Here is a 660-nt window from a genome sequence, read left to right on the forward strand (position 1 = left end):
CACGGGTACCAATGAAGCCAAAGTAAAGGGGTGTGGATCAGCCAGCTTTGGTCAGCAACCCATTCATAGATTGCGCCCCTATACCTGAACAGGCTATGGAGACACAAGGCTGGCATATAGAATGTACTGGCAGAATTAAAAATTATCCAGAAACAAATCAGTTTAAGCCTGCTACCTAGAACAATCAGTTCCTCTTTCCCCTTGCAGGCAGCAGATTTTCATGTCTCCCTAATTTCGGGACCTTGTCAGACTAAAGGACATAATTAATGATCAAACAATGAATGCCTGTGAACTTCTGCTTGATTCTGTAATCTCTCAGTTAAAGGAATAAAATATCAGAATAAAGGAACACCAAGCTTTCTCACTGTTAGTAGTACTGGTATTCGTTACACTGGTTATGTATTTGTTTTGTTTGTAAGACTCTGATACTAGGTGCTAGGACAGTTGGAGAAGAGCAATAATTTGTTTTGAAAGTCATTTTCTATGTTTTGAAGATCTATCAAATTACAGAGATGTTTGTTCCCATTTCAATTCATTCTTTTGGTTTGTTTAGAGAGCTCATGAAACCTCTGGCTTCATTTATTTATTTATTTATTTTGAGACAGAGTCTTACTTTGTCACCCTGGGTAGAGTGCTGTGGCATCAAAGCTCACAGCAACC

The sequence above is a fragment of the Otolemur garnettii genome, unplaced genomic scaffold (genome assembly GCF_000181295.1).
Source record: "Otolemur garnettii isolate 467f Iridium unplaced genomic scaffold, OtoGar3 scaffold00005, whole genome shotgun sequence".
NCBI classification, from domain to species: domain Eukaryota; kingdom Metazoa; phylum Chordata; class Mammalia; order Primates; family Galagidae; genus Otolemur; species Otolemur garnettii.